This window comes from Scyliorhinus canicula, chromosome 19 (genome assembly GCF_902713615.1).
Source record: "Scyliorhinus canicula chromosome 19, sScyCan1.1, whole genome shotgun sequence".
NCBI lineage: Eukaryota > Metazoa > Chordata > Chondrichthyes > Carcharhiniformes > Scyliorhinidae > Scyliorhinus > Scyliorhinus canicula.
The window spans coordinates 17,354,844-17,373,582 of record NC_052164.1 but is presented as its reverse complement, the minus strand read 5'-3'; the positions used below and the strand labels follow the sequence as shown (position 1 = coordinate 17,373,582).

General features: G+C 43.6%; 1 protein-coding gene across 2 annotated transcripts in view; it reads left to right on the top strand.

The window, feature by feature from the left end:
- The window catches only part of LOC119954539 (inactive phospholipase C-like protein 2), a 276,466-nt gene that overhangs the window by 20,931 nt on the left and 236,796 nt on the right, over positions 1-18,739 (top strand). The window lies entirely within an intron of this gene.

Genomic DNA, 18,739 nt, shown 5'->3' with positions numbered 1-18,739 from the left:
AGGAACCCCCCACGGCGTTGACCGGGATCCAAGGCTTTATCCAACACATGACTCCTTTTCTCAGACTGGGAGTTCTCCTTCTGAAGTGGTTTCCTGTTCTTTCTATATCCAGCTTTGCAGCAAAATACATTGCCTGCCTCCCCCCCCCCCCCGTACGTTTCATTAAAGCATTAGGCTGCCCTCCTGAACTTTTGCGGGTGGGACTTGACTGAACACGTGTTCCAGTTGAGAGGTGGGTCAACTGGATGTAGCTCCAAGGGCAGAGATATTTTAAGGTGGCACTTCGCTTATTTCAAAGGGGTGACATGGAAGTGTAAGTTATGTCAGGGAGTCATCCAATCCGTACAGTGCAGAAGCAGACCATTTGGCCCATCGAGCCTACACTGACCACCCAAAAGCGCACCCAACCCCGACCCACTACCCCGCCCTATCCCTGTAACCCCACCTCACCACATCTTTGGGAGGAAACCGGCAGCAAGCCCATGCAGACCGGGGGGAGGGGGAGGGGGGGGGGGGAAGAGAGAGAACGTGCAAACTCCACACAGTTACCCAAGGCTGGAATCAAACCCGGATCCCTGGCACTGTGAGGCAGCAGTGCGTGCCTCCGTGCCGCCCCAATGTCAAAATATGTCGTCACTTCACAAAAGAAACACTTTCTGGTGCCAAATATGGGACTCATCCTTTCTCCTCTTTTACCACCTCGTGCAATAAGATTTTCAGTGCACTGTGATTATTTCTCACAAATCAGCACATCACTAGCCGCTGGCCAACTTGCTTTATTCTATGTTCTCATGTGTTGCCAAATTCAATAAGCTGGGTGCTGAGCTACCATTTAAGTTTTGGACTTGGAACTTGCAATGCAAAGAGTTTCTCAAACTCTGCTCTGCTCTTTGGGAAAAGGGCCAATTTGAAGTGTTTAACCGTGTTACGAGCAGCAAGCATCCTTTTTTTGTTTCCAACTGAACTTTGAATTTGTGCGAGCGGCATGGAATTCCGCATTGTACATTTATATCAGGGGACATGGAAGATTATTCCTTCTGTGGTCAGTTTTCCCACAAGCACTGTAATCAAAACCATGAAGTTTTTCCCATTTGTCATTTGTGCTCGATGATTGAGATGCATGTTACTGAAAAATCGTTTCATTTGCATTGTGTGGTGAGAGTTTTACTGCAAAACAACTAACGTCGTAAAGATGTTCAGGACTTTCGCCTGTGCAAATTATTTTAACTAGTTGAACTGTCAAATGTGCTATTAGTGTAATAAGTGATCGAAAACAACACCAAACTATCTAATTAAATGTTGTACATGCCACATCTAACACTCCTTACCACATAGACTTTGGTTTAACTTGTGTGCTGCACTGTTTTCTACAATCCTTAGTGATTGTGGCCTGTACAGAGCAAGCAAGCATATTCATTTTGCAGACTGATCTGCTTCCCTTATTTAAAAAAAACCTGCATCATTTTATCGCAGAATAGCTCACTGGGTAATAATTCACTTGACCTAGCTAGGTTATATTTTCCAATATTTCTATTTGTTAATACAGAAAATGAAGAAATGCAACTATAACCATGGCAGCTTTTTTTTTTAGTTAACATTAAAACAAACAATTTGTAACAAGAGCATGAAAAGAAAATGCAGGAAATACATAGCCAGTCAGTCAGCATCTGCAAGAGAAAGGCAAGTTAACACTCTGGGATTCTCAGCAGAAGTAACTGAAACATTAATACATCTCCCCGTCGTGTGTTGATCAGCTTGCTGGATATTTCCACCACTTTCTCGATCTAACATTGTGATAGTTAGGGGTTGTTTGTTTTTGGAATAACTCTTGCCTCACTACTCTTTTTTTTTGTTTAAAAACTCCCTTTGCAAAGGGGCACATTCTCTTGTGACCGCTCACATTCAGATGTCCTGGTTTGACTCCTTGGAGGTCTTGATTCTGAAAGACCTGTGGCTCATTTTTAATTATAGGAAATGTGTTCTGGATCCCTGTAGAGAGCGATAATTTTTAAAAGAAATGAATCCTCAGGAAACCAATAGAAAGAAAGAACATTTGGATGAGGTTTCACTTTTTAAATCTGAAGTATTTGGTCTTAAAGTGATAATGCACAAAAATGAAATGCATACTATGCAAAACGCATGGGTCATTATATAAAAAAAAAGCTTGAACAGTGTTAATTGATAAAGAATTTTAAAATTCATTTACATAGATTTTACATAGAATTTACAGTGCAGAAGGAGACCATTCGGCCCATCGAGTCTGCACCGGCTCTTGGAAGGAGCACCCTGCCCCCTACCCGAGGTCAACACCTCCACCCTATCCCCATAACTCAGTAACCCCACCCAACACTAAGGGCAATTTTGGACACTAAGGGTAATTTATCATGGCCAATCCACCTAACCCGCACATCTTTGGACTGTGGGAGGAAACCGGAGCACCCGGAGGAAACCCCCACACACACACGGGGAGGATGTGCAGACTCCGCACAGACAGTGACCTAAGCCGGAATTGAACCTGGGACCCTGGAGCTGTGAAGCGATTGTGCTATCCACAATGCTACCGTGCTGCCCTAATGGGATGATTTATGGGATGTGGGTGTTGGAGGCTGGGCCAGCATTTATTGCCCACCCTTATTCCTCACAGTTCAGAGGGCATTACAGAGTCAACCACATTGCTGTGGGTCTGGAGCCACATGTAGGCCAGACCAGGTAACGATGGCAAATTTCCTTCCCTAAAGTGAACCAAATGGGTTTTGTTTTTATGAAGATAAGTAATGGTTTCATGGTCAACATTTGACTTTTACCTCCAGTTTTTATTGAATTCAACTTTCACCATCTGCTGTGATGGGATTAGAACCCAGGTCCCTGTCTCTGGATTGCTAATCTAGTGATTTATAATTATAAATTAATACCACTGCACCAACACCTCCCCTTAAACCAGTACATATTAGTGTTTATCACATATTTCTAGACTTGTACCTAGTCCATTGTTAACAGACATACACATAAATATCATCCAGTATTATCTGCTTTAAGTAGAACGATAAGAACTTTCTCTGAGATTATGTAACCATGGGAGATGTAGGTATCTGAATACCGTAGCTTGAGTTTGTTTTTATATGCTTCTTCAATGCCCAGGTGTGGCTGGAGTAAGTGGCCACTTTACTTATACTGTTGACCCAATTAAAATCCAGTCAGTACCTGTAGTCCTTGGGACCCGCGTGCTTTTAATGATCATGTCTTAGCTGTATTTGTATTTTTATAGAGAACGCCATTCTCCTGCAAAAGAAACATCTCGCAGTCCACCATAATGCAGGGAATTGCTTGTAAGTTATGCAATTGTTCTTGGACAGCAATGTAGTGCACAGCAAGATTCCACAAACAAATGATATCAATGAGCAGTTCATCTACGTTTTGTGTTTGAGGGAGGCATATTGTCCAGACAGGGAAGACATTCCTTGTGTGCTAGTCGTTTGGCCCATAGAATTACATTTTAATATCCACACCTGATCAAATGGAACCGGCAGATGGTTTAAGATCTATTTGAAGGAATGCACTGTGTAAGAGTACAGCCTAAATTATACACCAAATCTGTGTCTTCAACTCTAAAACCTCAGATGAGTGAATACAGGTCACGTGCCCCTCTTTGCATCTTAATGCCCATTTTGTGGGTCCATTATTACTATCCCAGAGTTGCATCTATATTTTCACTTTTGTCTTTGTAAATTGAATCAAGAATGGTTTGCAGCACAATTCTCTACTTGATGTATCTTCTTCTCTGCTCCTTTCCCGAAGGCAAAAGGCATCAAGCTGGGTTTATCTCAAAAGGAACATCAGTTATATTAGTATTTGGGAGAGTGTTTCCTTAAACTGTTCCCATGCAATGGGTCATTTTCTGATTGGCAGGCAGCGACTACAGTAGTGGGGTACCGCAGGGAGTTAGGACCCCAATTATTCACATTATATATTAATGATTTGGATGAGGGAACTGAATGTATTATCTCTAAAATTTGCAGACAGTACAAAGTTGGGTGGGAGGATGAGATATGAGGAGGATGCAGAGATGTTTCAGTGGGATTTGGACAGGCTGAGTGAGTGGGCATATGCAAGGTAGATGCAATATAATGTGGATAAATGTGAGGTTATCCGCTTCAGTAGTAAAAATAGGAAAGCAGATTAATATTTGAATGGTTATAAATTGAGAAAGGTGGATACTCAGTGAGACCTTGGTGCCCTCGTGCATCAGTTGCTGAAAATAAGTGCGCAGGTACAGCAAAAATTAAAGAAGGCAGTTGGTATGTTGGCCTTAATAGTGAGTGGATTTGAGTATAGGAATAAAGATGTTTTACTGCAATTGTATAGGGCATTGGTGAGGCCACACCTGGAGTATTGTGTGCTGTTTTGATGTCCTTATCTGAGGAAGGATGTTCTTGCTCTGGAGGGAGTGCAGCAAAGGTTCACCAAGCTGATTCCTAGATGGCGGGACTAAGTCGTTTAGGATTATTTTAATTGGAGTTTGGAAAAGTGAGAGGGGATCTCATAGAAAATTGTAAGATTCTAACAGGATTAGACAGGTATTGAACTTGATGATCAGCCATGATCGTAATGAATGGCGGAGCAGGCTCGAAGGGCTTCCTCCTGCTTCCATTTTCTATGTATGTTTCTGTACAAGAGACCACTTTCTGTGTCTAACAGGGTGGCAGTTAACAGGGCTGTTTATTTTTGTGGGGGGGGGGGGGGGGGGGGGGGGGAAGTAACTCTTACATTTGAACTCTTTTGAAAGGTCCCCTTTGCAGAAGTGACAGACTCTTGTGACTGTTAGTTTTGGATGTCCTGGTTTGACGGCATGGGGGTTTTGATTCACAAAAACCTGACTCCAAAATGGGTGACAGCAAGTGGGCAGGAATGAACACATCAAAAAGTCCCCTGCTTTTCAGCCATCTTTGGCCCCTCCCTCTGCCCTGCATATTCCCACAACGGGCCAGCTGAAATGCAAAATTCAGTTGCGTGTGGATTTTTCTCATTATCCTTTGCTCAATGATGCTGTGCATTGGTGCTTAACGCAGGCGTCATAGTGCTGTAAATGTATTGCTTTCCCTGCATCATTCTCTATTTATGAGATGGAGAGAATGCCAAGACACAAAAGCTTCTGGAAATGGCACATTTTCAGTGGTTTCAGGAAGTCTAGAGTATCGGCCTGCAGTGAAGCTCTGTCAGGGATTGACCCAGGCAAAGGAGCAGAGAACGGGATTTATCACGTGTGTGGCAGCTAGGTTTTTCATCATTTCACTGACATCCTTTCCTCCAAGTTACAAAAACAAAAGTGAAATTGTTGGCAAATCTGGGATTGACAGCAAATGAGGCAAGTATTTCATGTGGGGTATCTCTGTCATGTGTATGTGATGTATTCCAGTGTTTGGTAAATAATGAAATAAATGAATGAACTAGACTGCCTCCTCCAGCATTGGCCCATAAATTATTTTGTCCAATTTCTGCTGCTTATCTACAGCCGGGACATGAGCCTTCCCTTTAGTCTATCTCTGACTTTAAGCCATCAGCCTCCACTCACATGGTCGGGTCCACTTTTTCTAGCCATGCCCTGTCCTGGCTCCACCTGCAGCTTAATTGACACCTGTGCCAGCCTTGATTTCTCAGCTGTGTTCTCTACATTATGAAGTGCAGACATTTTGGTAAAGTGGATGACAAATGTTTCCTCTTGTGTTTTTCTCATCTTCGACCCTTACCAATTGCTTTCACCCACTGCTACCTTTTCTCCTTCAGTTATGCAGACTGGGTTGTGGGCAACACTTCACTACACAACACTTCTCCCAGTGGCCCAACCAAGTGTTGCACCATGTTTTAAGAGAAGGAGCATGTTTGCTGCCCCCTGAGTGGAAAGTGGAGCTTAAAATTGTTACCAGTTGACATTAGTATGTCCACACTACCTAAATGTGACTCTTAAACATGCTTACTAATGTTGAACATGTTCTGTTATCTGCTGACCTTCAGCCCAAACAAAAAGCAGTCTGGACTTCCATTGGATTCAAGTTGCTATGGGTTTCAGCAAAAAAAATTTTTAAATTTAGAGTACCCAATTAATTTTTCCAATTGAGGGGCAATTTAGCATGGCCAATCCACCTACCCTGCACATCTTTGGGTTGTGGGGGCGAAACCCACGCAAACACAGGGAGAATGTACAAACACCGCACGGATAGTGACCCAGAGCCGGGATTGAACCTGGGACCTCGGCGCTGTGAGGCAGAAATGCTAACCACTGTGCCACCATGCTGCCCGGTATCAGCATAATTTAGGGGAATACATAATTCTCCAAGTTTAATAAAAAATTTAGAGTACCCAATTATTTTTTCCAATTAAGGGGCAATTTAGCATGGCCAATCCACCTAACCTGCACATCTTTGGGTTGTGGGGGCGAAACCCATGCAGACACAGGGGGAATGTGCAAACTCCACACAGACAGTGACCCAGGGCCGGGATTTGAACCCGGGTCCTCAGCGCCGTAGGCAGCAATGCTAACCACTGTGCCACCGTGCTGCCCTCATCATTCTCCAAGTTAATCACTCCTTTTATCAAACCCGCAATATATCAGCAACAAGTGTGTAAATGCACAAGGGAAAATTATTGCTGCTTCATACTCCTATGGAGCAGATCTGCAAGCTGAATGTTAGTGAGATCTGTGGCTGCTCCCCATGATCATGGCTACTTTAACTGGTGATTTTTCTGACATCTGAACAAATTGTGATAGGATGTTTATCAAATTGCATGCAGATTTGTGAATTGAAATAAGCTGTGATGTACTTTGATGCTCTTTTGCATATGGGAGCGTGAAAGCACAGCTAGCTAAAGTGAACTGGAAACTTAGGTTCATGGGTAGGTCAATGGGGTGGGCCAATGTGGATGCAGTGGCAAATATTTAAGGGGCTATTTCAGGCTACACAGAAAAGGTACATTCCAACGAGAAAGAAAAATTCCAAAGGGTAGCCCCACCATCTGGAGTTAACAAAACAAAATTAAGGATGATATCAAACATATTGAAAATGCAATATGATTGCGCAAAGATGGGTGGCAGGCCAGAGTATTAAAAAAAATGATCAAAGGATTGATAAGAAAGGAAAAATTAGAGCACGAGAGAAAACTAGCTCGAAATATGAAGACGGATAGTAAGAGTTAAAAAAAATATTTTTAAAAAGAGAAACGTTAACAGAGTGTAGGTCCTGTAGAATGTCCAAAAAAAATCTATAAAAACTCTTACTATTTGTCTTGGGAATTAATAATGGAAAATAAGGAATCATAGAATCCCTAGTGCAGAAGGAAGCCATTCGGCCCATTGAGTCTGTACCGACCCTCTGAAAGAGCACCCAACCTAGGCCCACTGCCCTGTGACCTCACCTAACATTTTGACACTATGGGGCAATTTAGCACGGCCAATCCATCTAATCTGCACGTCCTTGAACTGCGGGAGGAAACTGAAGGAAACCCATGCAGACACGTTAGAAAGTCTGTGGAGTTTGAATTGTCATCCAATATTGGAATTGAACCCCCGAACCTGGCGCTGTGAGGCAGCAGTGCTATCCACTGTGCCACCGTGCCGTCCAGCTTGAGATGGTAGATGAATTGAACAGGTATTTTGCATTGGTCTTCACTATAGAGAATACAAATAATGTACCAGAAATAGCTGTAAATAGCTGGAAGGGAAGGTGGAACTCAAAAATTACGATCACTAGGGAAGTGGTACTGACCAAATTGTTGGAGCTGCGAGCTACCAAATCCTTGGGTTCTGGTGGACGTCATCCTAGGGGCTTAAAAGAAGTGGTTAGTGAGATTGTTGATGTGTTGGTTTTAATTTTCAAAATTTCCCTAGCTTCGGGGAAGGTTCCATTAGATCGGAAAATACTGAATGTAATTCCTTCATTCAAAAAGGGAGGGGGACGGGAAACAGGAAACTACAGACCAGTTAGCTTAATATCTGACATAGGGTAAATATTAGAAGCTATTGTGAAAGTCATTGGGGTGGGGGTTTGCGGGTACATTCCGGCTGTTCTAACCAGCAGGACCTTCTGATCCTGCCGACGGTGAATCCCCACTAAGGTTTCAATGGAAATTCCCATTGAGAAACAGCCCGCGGGGGGGCATGGAAAATCCCTGGGCATTTGGAAAAATTCAGGGTAATCAGGCAGATTCGAGGGAAATTATGTTTAACCAATTCATTGGTTAACAAACCAATTCATGAGTTAACAAACATGTGCTGTGGATACAGGGGAACCGTTGGATGTACTGTATTTAGATTTCCAGAAGGCATTTGATAAGTTGCCACATCTACTAAGGTTATTGCAGGGGGAAAAGGCTCATGGTGTTAGGTTCAGGGGGTAATGTATTGGCATGCATTCAAGATTGGATAGCTAACAGGAAACAGAAGGAAGGCAGTAATGGGTATTTTCTGGTTGGCAAGATGTAACGAGTGGTTTGCCACTGGCATCAATGCTGATGCCTCGACTTTTTACAATTTATATAAGTTACTTCAATGAACCTACAAAAAGTATGGTGGCTGAATTTGCTGATGACAAGGTAGGGTAGTAAGATGTGACGAGGAGACAGAGGCTACAAAGTGATATAGATTGGTTAAGTGAGTGGAAAAAGAGTTCTGGCAAATGGAATATAATGTGGGAAAGTGGCCAGATGGCAGGAAAAATAAAACAAAAAGCCTATTATCTAAATGATGAGTGATTGAAGAGCTCTGAGGTGCAGAGGGACTGGGGGTTCTAGTGCATGAATCCCCAAGGGCTAGCACTTGGGTACAGAAAATAATTGGGAAAGCAAATAGGATGTTATCGTTTATTGTGAGGGGAATTGATTACAAAATTAAGGAGGATATGCTTCCTTTGTATAGGGCATTGGTGAGACCCCATCTGGAGTATTGTGTACTGCATTGGTCTCCTTATTTAAGGAAATATGTAAGGGCGTTAGAAGCAGTTCAGAGAGAACGTTTATTAGACTGGTACCAAGAATTGGTGAGTTGCCTTCTGAAGAAAGGCTTGGAGAGGTTAGGTTTGTATCCACTTGCATTTAGAATAACAAGAGGCAACTTGATTGAAACCTTTAAGATCCTGAGGGGTATTGACAGGGTGGATGTGGAGAAGATGTTTTCTCTTGTTGCAGAACCTAGAACTAGCAGTCACTATTTAAAAATACGAGGTTGTTCATTAAGATGGAGGTGAAGAGTATTTTATTTCTTAAGAGGGTTGTGAGTCTCTGGAACGCTCTTCCTCAAAAGCCAATGGAAGCAGAATCTTTTGAATATCTTTACAGCAGAGCTAGATAGGTTCTTGATTAACAAGGGGGTGAAAGAGGTTCTTGATTAACAAGGGGGTGAAAGAGGTTCTTGATTAACAAGGGGGTGAAAGAGGTTCTTGATTAACAAGGGGGTGAAAGAGGTTCTTGATTAACAAGGGGGTGAAAGGTAATCGGCGTAGCCAGGGTGAGATTACAATTATATCAGGCATGATCTTATTGAATGGCAGAGCAGGCTCGGGGGGCTGAGTGACCTACTCCTAATTTGTATGTTCATAACCAGTCTAACCTACACCTCACTCCAGATCCACAGCAGTCTGCAATGTCACAAACTTGGAAGGTTAACTTTGCTTTTATTCTCTAAGCTAAAAGCAAAATACTGCAAATAAGATTCAGGGTGGGAGATATAGGAGTGATATCCGAGGTAGGTTCTTTACTCGGAGAGTGGTTAGGGTGTGGAATGGACTGCCTGCTGTGATAGTGGAGTCGGACACTTTAGGAACTTTCAAGCGGTTATTGGATAGGCACATGAAGCACACCAGGATGACAGAGAGTGGGATAGCTTGATCTTGGTTTCGGACAATGCTCGGCACAACATCGAGGGCCGAAGGGCCTGTTCTGTGCTGTACTGTTCTACGTTCTATACCGGAAACAGAATCGTAGAATCCCTACAGTACAGAATTAGACCATTTGGCCCATCAAGTATGCACTGACCCTCTGAAAGAGCACCCACCTAGGCCCACTTCCCCCACCCTATCCCCGTAGCCCCAGCTAAATTGCACATCTTTGGACTGTGGGATGAAACTAGAGCACCCAGAGGAAACCCACGCAGACACGAGGCAAATATGTAAGCTCCACACAGTCGCCCAAGGCCAGAATTGAACCCGGGTCCTGGCGCTGTGAGGCAGCAGTGCTAACCACCATTGAAATAACTTGAAATAAAAGCAGAATATGCTGGAAAGGTTCATTAGATCTGGCAGTATCTGTACAGAAAGAAACAAAAGTTAACGTTTCAAGTCCACATGACTTCAGAGTGCAATGCGCAATTGCGCAATGTTTCAGAGCTGCGTTGGGAGTGGTTTGGAGATTGTTTACCTGATTCATATCTGTAATGGGCTTGTTTTCTTATGAGGACAGCTTGGACAGTCTAGGCCTGTATCCATTGGAGTTTAGAAGAGAAAGAGGCGACTTGATTGAAGCATGTAATATCTTGAGGCGTCTTGATAGTGTGAAAATTAAATGAAAATCGCTTATTGTCACAAGTAGGCTTCAAATGAAGTTACTGTGAAAAGCCCCTAGTTGCCGCATTCCGGCGCTTGTTCGGGGAGGCTGGAACGGGAGACTGTTGTGTTATGTTCTCTGGGATAACACAGGCTGCAACTGGATGCAGCTTTAACCAAAAGATACTCTAGATTTCAATCTGATTTATTGAACCAGTAGCACAGTTAGCACAGTTCTGAGTTCAACTCTCTGCTAACCTAAGTGTGGTTACTCTGTCTGGCTGAACCAGACTAGCTCTTAGCCACGTGCTGGAGGTGTGATACTGTACATACACCCTGACTCACTCTGTTGATGTTCATCAGAGGAAAGAGGTGGAGTGTGAGTGCCTCGTGCCTTTTATAGTGAGATACCACCCCTGAGTGTCCTGCCTGCTCATTGGTCATGTCCTGTTCTCTGTGTTCATTAGCTGCCTGTCTGTATATCATTATCTGCATGTCTGCATCTCATGACACTCCTGTGGTATATTCTCAAACTAGGGATCACTGTTTACAAATAAGATGTTGCTCGTTTAAGACCAAGATGAGGAGAATTCTCTTGAGGGTCATGATTCTTTGCAACTCTCTGCCTCAAGAGACAGTAGAAGCAGAGTCTTTGATTATTTTTAAGGCAGATGTAGATGGATTCTTGATGAGCAGGGGCTGAACATTTGCCAGGGGTTAGCGGGAATATGGACTTGAGGTTACAACCAAATCAGCCGCAATCACCTTGAATGGCAGCGAAGGCTTGAAGGGCCGAATGGCCTATTCTTCATTCATATATCAGGCTGGTTCAGACTTTTTCTTCGGCATATGAACAGTGGTGATATTTTCATGATCTGCACAAAGACATTTTAACATTTGATTACTTCACTGCACAATGTATTGGCAATTTATTTATTTTTAAAAATGCTGCTTGAACACGTTGCATATGACATGTAACGTGTCAAAAAAATTATCAATATTCTTGGCTAATTATACGTGCTAAGAACTCATGCACAAGGATAATCTTGATCTGAGTCACAATAAGCCTCCAGAACGAGGGACATCCATTTGACACTTGACGTCAGCTGAAAAAATTGCCTTGTGGAGCACAAGCTTTGTTTTCACAGTTCGTGATGCAATCCAAAAAATCTTTAGCGTCTCGAGACCACTCCAATAATTGCTATTGTACAAACAACAGCAGTGCCTGATACAATGTTAAGTTGAAACTTGGTTATCCGTTGCTTGGAAATTGATAAGTAAAGGCGGTGAGAGCTGGCTGTGATCTGCTGTAAATGGCAGTGGTCTTAGTGTTTGAGCGAATATGCATTGATAAACTTCACCTCCATGGCTGAGACCCTGTGATCTTTATTGCAAGGGGGCTGGAGCATAAAAGTAGGGAGGTCTTGCTACAAATCTACAGGGCATTGGTGAGGCTGCACCTGATGCACTGCTTACATGAGGAGGAATTTACTTGCATTTGAAGCAGTTCAGAGCAGGCTGAGGAAACATCGAGCAGGATGGGCCGTCTATACTCATTCGGGGTTTCAGAGAATAAGAAGTGATCTTATTGAATCTAAGATGCTGAGAGGATGTTTCCCTCCTGGGGGAATCTCGAATGAGGGGGCATGGTGTTAGAATATGCAGTCTCCCTTTTCTTCTGAGTCGTTCATCTTTGGAATTCTCTGCCACGGTGAGCAGTGAAGTCTAGGTTATTGAATATATTCAAGGCTGAGCTAGTTAGAATTTTGATCTACAAGAGGGTCAAAGGTGGATGGGGTTAAGGCCACAATCCGATCGGCCATAATCTTATTAAATGGCAGAGCAGATTGGATGGCCTACTCCTGTTCCTTTTTATTTATTTATTTATTAAATACATTTAGATTACCCAATTACCTTTTTCCAATTAAGGGGCAATTTAGTGTGGCCAATCCACCTACCTTGCACACCTTTGGGTTGTGGGGGTGAAACCCACGCAGACACGGGGAGAATGTGCAAACTCCACACGGACAGTGTTCCTGAGCCCCTGGATCGAATCGGGACCTCAGCGCTGTGAGGCAGCAGGGCTAACCCTCTGCGCCACCGTGCTGCCCCCCCCCCCCCCCCCCCCCCCCCCCCCCCCTTGTTCCTATTTATGATCCTCAGACACTTTGAGCAGTTACTGTTCCTTGGAGTCTGAGGAGACTGGCTGAATATGAGACGTGAAGCGACTGGAATCTGCAGCCCGTTTGAGAGAAAGGTTCCCCTCTGGTCGACTGCTAACCCTCCCAAATACCAGGAAATGTACTTAATTTTCTTAAACTAGCCAATCTCTTTAACTAGCCAATCTCCTGTGCACACAGAGTGAAATTTAGTGCTGTGTTGGGAAACGTCTATTCTTGGGGAATCTACTGGATTCCCGCATCACCTCTGTTGGGGGAGGCCCGATGGAATTAAGTATCCATCAGGCACTTTACTGGCAAGCAGCTGTGGTCCCCAGGTTTTAGGACACTGGAGGTGGAAATGCTACCACCCTAAGTCTGGAAGCTCTCCATTGCATGTTATGCTACCAAGAGCATGGCAGCTGCCAGTAGTGCACCCATCAGAGGTCTACGAGCAACGAGTGACCCAGGGCCGTAGATGAACGAGGGTGGGATGCAAGTCATGGGGAGCAGGTCAGTAGCTGGGTGAGGAGTGCTTGATGATGGGGAAAGGGGATTTCTTGGGAGTCGGACCCTCCCCTTCCTGATGCTGGGTCCCTCGATCATGCACTGAGTGCATTTGAACAAGCCGCATCCCCACCCCAAGCCCCCAGAAGTCCACAAGCAAACCACATGGTGTTTAGCTTTTCATGTAGTAATAATAATCTTTATTGTCACAAGTAGGCATACATTAACACTGCGATGAAGTTACTGTGAAAAATCCCTAATCTCCATATTCCGGCACCTGTTCGGGTACACTGAGGGAGAATTCAGAATGTCTAAATTACCTAACACCTCGTCTTTCAGGACTTGTGGGAGGAAACCCACGCAGACATGGGGAGAACGTGCAGACTCCACACAGACAGCGACCCAGCTGGGAATTGAACCTGGGACCCTGGGGCTGTGAAGCAACAGTGTTACCCACTGTGGTACCATGCGACCCACTGTTGAATCCCAGCGGTGATGGGATTTCCCATTTACAGACCAAAATTAGCATCGGGACTTTTTTAATAGAACATAACAGCACAGAACAGGCCCTTCGGCCCTCGATGTTGTGCCGAGCAATGACCACCCTACCCAAACCCACCCTACACCCGTAACCCAACAAGCATTTATGCTAACCACCATGCTACCGTGCTGCCCGTGCTGTCAATTGGCATCTGGCCGAGTAGGCTGTCCATGAGCCTGCCTTAATCAGGTGGAGGCAGGAAAGTGGTGAGACCTCCCCCTCTACTCTCCTGCCCAATTAATTTCCCCCTAGCCTTCAAACTCACCACTGGGAGAGCATTAAATTCTGTCTCAATGATGAGACCAAGTGTAATCTGGGGTGCAGATCAGGGGATAATTAGATCATGGCATATAGTCGTCATTCAGTCCCCATTTTAAATACATATATTTTGTCCTTATTTTTATATTTCTGTTATAAATTCAAATGTGCACATTTTCAATGGAAGTTGCCCAAATAAGCTTCACTCGCTGTGATGCGATTGTACCCTCCCATCAATGGTGGTGCTTCAATATCTCTCCTGACAAATGTGCATGACACGTTTACATGGACAATTTCCATTGTAAATGTGGACATTGGAAATTACTGCAGAAATGTATATATGTGTATAAGATTCTAAATAATGTAAGTGCCTGCTGCATAACATAAAAGCTATCTTGACAAAGAGGTAGCCACATCATAATAATGGCAACATATTATTGCATAATGATGTGTTATCAGAATGAGAAAGAAATTCAAGGAAAAATTGTCATTGTAATGTTATTTTGGGACAAATGTAATTTTTCCCTTCGGCAATCAAGCCTATTTTTGAAAAAATTTTACCTTTTTGTCTTCAGTTCAGAGTCTCCTTATTGTAATCGTTCAGTTGACTCATTTAACATCTCATTTAAAATAAATTACTAAAGTGTTATGCCTGATGATGATAGATTGGAACCTGGCCAATCCTCTGTGACATGCTGTGTAATGTGATATCTGAGTGTATGTTGTTCCAGGGAGTCGGCCAACCTGGAGGGATGGACAGTGGCACAGTGGTTAGCACTGCTGCCTCACAGTGAAGGGGCCCAGGTTCAGTTCCAGCCTTGGATGACTGCCTGTGTGGAATCTGCACGTTCTCCCCATGTCTGCGTGCATTTCCTTCGGGTGCTCCGGTTTCCTCCCACAGTCCAAAGGTGCGCAGGTTGGGTTAATTGGCCACGCTAAATTGCCCCTCGGTGTCCAAAAAGGTTGGGTGGGTTTACCGGGATGGGAGATTGAGCCAGGGTGGGATGTTCTTTCAAAGGGTCGGTGCAGACTCGATGGGCCAAATGGACTCTTGCACTGTAGATATTCTCTGATTTTATGACCAGTAAACCACTCCGAATCATGCAGGCCATTGCCCAAGTGGATATGGTGGTCTAAGCTGGACAAGCTGCTTCTCGAGGGTAATAGGGAGAGTCAGACAGGGATTTCACTCTACCCTGTAATCACTGCTAGAAGATGCCTTCATGTGAATGTTGGTGAGGTCAGAATTGAGCTTGCCTATGATGCTCCTACATGATCAAAAAGCCAGAGGATGGACAGTTGGATGACTTGGCAAAGGATGACTCGCAACTACCTCAAGAAACCAGCATTTCAACCACCACCATGATGAGGACAATTGAGGATGGACAATAAATGCTGGCCTTGCTCCCAACACAATGCCTTGAGGAAAATAGTAAGGGAAGAAAACAGTCATAATAACCATGAAACAAATGTTTTTACAATATAAACAGTGATTCATAATGCCCTATTGGTTGTCAATCATTAATCCACATTGGGTTTCCAGATCTGCCAGACAGTAATTACAACTTGTGGGTGAAATGTGGACAGGAGCAGAAAGAGATACTTAGATTGAGGCAAAGTCAGTCATCTGCAAAAATGATCCACTTCATAAATCAGTGTTTTTGCTTTGCAGATTCATGAGCCTCACTTCCTTTGGGAGAGTAGGGATTTGCTCTGTCTTTGAGGACTATCGATGGTACAACATTTGAAATTTACCAGAATGCTGCCAGAATTATATGGCTGATAAATGGGGAAAAGATGATCCAATCCTCGAGATGGCCTTTGTTTTGGATGATGGTGTTAACTTAAATAAATAAACATGATCTAGGATGCCAGTCAGGTAAGGGCAATTAGTTCAGGAAGGAAAGTGTTGGGCAGAGGACTCTGTAGTATAACCTTCTGCTCGATCTTTGGGAGCTGAAATATTGAATAAGAAGTTTACAGTCCAAATGAGCCAAATTATTGCCAATCCTGCAGGGCCTCCATTTAACAACAGATCCTCGGAGTCAGGTTCTGGTACATAAGAGAAGAATGAAAGAGACACAGTGCACAAATAGATGATTGATTGATTTATTGTCACGCGTACCGAAGTACAGTGACAAATATTTTTCTGCGTCCAAGGGATCGTACACAGTACATATACAATAGACACTAAGAATAATCGACGAGGTACATCGACAAATGGTTAGTGTGGAACAAGGGCCAAACAAAGCAAATACATGAGTAAGAGCAGCATAGGGCATTGTGAATAGTGTTCTTACAGGGAAAAGATCAGTCTGAAGGGGAGTTGTTGAGTAGCTGTGGGGAAGAAGCTGTTCCTATGGCTGGATGTGTGGGTCTTCAGACTTCTGTATCTTCTGCCCGGGTAGAAGAGGGCAAAGACTGGGTCTGAGGGGTCTCTGACAATGCTGTCTGCCTTCCTGAGGCAGCGGGAGGTGTAGACAGCATCAACGGGAGGTGGCAAGCTTGTGTAATGGGTTGGGCTGAGTTCACCACACTCTGCAGTTCCTTGCGATCTTGGGCCGAGCAGTTGCCATACCAGGCTGCGATGCAGCTGGATATGATGCTCTCTATGGCACATCTGTAGAAGTTTGTGAGAGTCAATCCAGACATGTCGAATGACGAGGTACATTTTAAAAAGCGAATACCATTGATAACTAAAAGTGAACTGAAATCCCAGGGAAGAATCTGAAATTGATCACCCCCGAATTCCTCCTCCTCTCTCTCTCTCTCTCTCTCCTCCCCCTCCCCACCCTGACTTTGCCTCTTGTCTAATGTCAATGAGGAGGATGGTCTCATCTGAACTATGTACATCTCTGCGGGTTGGCTGATTACCATGTTAGTCCTCCCATATAAACTCTTTGTGAAGCTCCAAAGGGCCAATTCATGGATATTGTGATAACATTTTTGATCTCCCTTGGCTTTGCTCAGTTCAAATTAGTGGATATATGTTCTTTTATATCAACAGCAAAATACCACTGAAGAGTTATGGGAAAATGTTACAGGAAATAAATATAATGCCTGTAATGTGCACAACTTTTAATACGTAGACAGTCTTGAACTGTAGCTTTAAAAAAGGCACTCACTGCAGGATATTTAGATCTGTGGATTTTCTCTTTAATACCGTTGTTTATATTATTAAGTGGCCATGATCGTTTGGTAAAATGTGCTTCTTCCACATCAAAACTGTTTCAAAATTTGTGCAAGGACTTTCATAATTTATTGTCTGTTATCTCCCACATTGATGAACACACCCAGAAAAGAACTCATTGTACGATTGGTCACTGTGCACACATGCATGCATACCCTGTACAAGCCAGTACCCATACTGCACTGCGTGCACACTTTTTTTTATAAAAAAACCACGGGAGCTAATATTGTCAAAAACTGTTAGAACTCTGGTTGTCAGTGAGCTATTTGAATCAGTCAATTTCCTGATATAAATTTAAGAGAGACTATTTCATTGAAATCATGGGTATGTGCCAGTTGTGACTAAGATTTAAATCCTGGTTTAATGCACTTGTCTTAGAGCTGGATTGGAGGCTTAGATGCTGGCCTGGATTAAGTATTAAGATTTCTTTTAATGCTCTTCCCAGTCAATTCTGAGCTGATAACGAGTGGTTTACTAATGTGCTTCCATTAAAATAAGAAGATTAAAATATGACTCAAAAGCAGAAAACGCTAGAAACATTCCCAAGTTAGCCGGTACCTGCGTGGTAAACAGACAAACTAATGTTTCAGGTACAACTTCTGTATAGTTTTGATGAAAAAGTGGAAGCCAAAATCTTAACTTGCCTGCTAGTTCCACAGTCGCTAAGTCACAAGCTCAATGCATAAATCCTTTTATTGTTTTTGTTTTGTATTTCCAGCAATTGCAATTTACTTTTTAGAAATATGGTTTACAGTATTTGAAATTCACCTTCTCTCTCAAGGCAATACTTCTTGAAGGCACTGGAGATGTATAAGGGGAGGTTGGTTGTGGTTCTTTGGTAATGCATTCTTTACAGGTCCTTGGTTGAATGAGGAGGACACACGTTGGAATAAACATTTTCAAATATGATCACCTTTCTGGTGCGGCTCAACGTGATCTCTCTGGAACGCTCTTTTCCTGCTATGAGCAATGGCTGGGCTCAACAGCCAGAGGGCGCCATGTTTTCCTGTCGCCAAAATGGTAATTGGATCCTAAAAGGCATAAGACAGTGTTTTACAAACTTATTTTCTCCTTGGTGACCCACTTTTGCCAGCCGGCCGACCTTGGTGACACACGCCTCGTTCGCTTACCTTTAATGCGGAAGGGGAGCCTGTTTGGCCTTCACCCTCTCTGTCCTTGCTCCCTCACTTGAATCAGGTTCAAAGGAGGAGAGGGCAATGTGTACACCAGGTGCAGACTTCAGCCAGTTCCTTTGTGGCGTCCGCAACTGAAAATCCAACCTCACACATGTAGGTCGTAGTGAAGAGAAATAGCAACATAATGCCTGTTTTTCGCAGCACTGGATACTCCTGGGAGATGCTACACCAGAAGGCTGACAGCCTCAAGGGCTATTGGCATGTTGTTAATGTGGCATTGCAGGTCAGCTACAGTAGTGTTCTCTTCAAATTTGGAGTCAGCTGTAAGTTAATAACTGACTCTGGGGTCTCCACCTCAAACAGAATTTTTTACCCACCACTTCTTTTTCAAAGTCTGAAACATGTCCTCTAATTTGCCAGCA